Genomic DNA, 634 nt, shown 5'->3' with positions numbered 1-634 from the left:
GGTTATGAGTTGTGGCTTGAGTTCAAAGTTGTTTGCATTGACATTGGGAGGAAGAATGCTACTCCCACAATGTCTAGCATTTGCAAATGTGTATGAAGCCAAAACTCTTCTCTGTTGGTTATTGTTGGCTCCTCCTCCTGGTTGACTGGTATCTCCTTCCATATCTTGGAATTCTTCTTCAGATTCTTCTTCTTCCCCAACAATGAACTTCCCTCTTTCAGCTCTTCTTATTCTCCGAAGAGTCCTTGGATCAATTTCAGAGATGATAGGAGAAGATCTCCCTATACCTGACATACACACACACAGCAATAAACACACAAACCCAGAAAGCTAATGAAACTTCAATCTATTGCTAGAATGAGGTTTTGGTTAGTTTAAGCAAAAATTCAAACAGTTAGTGTGTTAGTAGGAGTTAAAGTAGTAGAAAAGAAAAAAAAATGCTTAATCTAGATCTCCACTTCACTTAATCATTGTCAATCTATTTCAATCCCCGGCAACGGCGCCAAAAACTTGATGTGTGGAAAACGATCCAACACAAAACTCACCGGCAAGTGTACCGGGTCGCATCAAGTAATAATAACTCACATGAGTGAGGTCGATCCCACAGGGATTGAAGGATTGAGCAATTTTAGTT

The sequence above is a fragment of the Arachis duranensis genome, chromosome 4, assembly GCF_000817695.3.
Source record: "Arachis duranensis cultivar V14167 chromosome 4, aradu.V14167.gnm2.J7QH, whole genome shotgun sequence".
NCBI lineage: Eukaryota > Viridiplantae > Streptophyta > Magnoliopsida > Fabales > Fabaceae > Arachis > Arachis duranensis.
Note: the sequence above shows the minus strand (reverse complement) of the source record.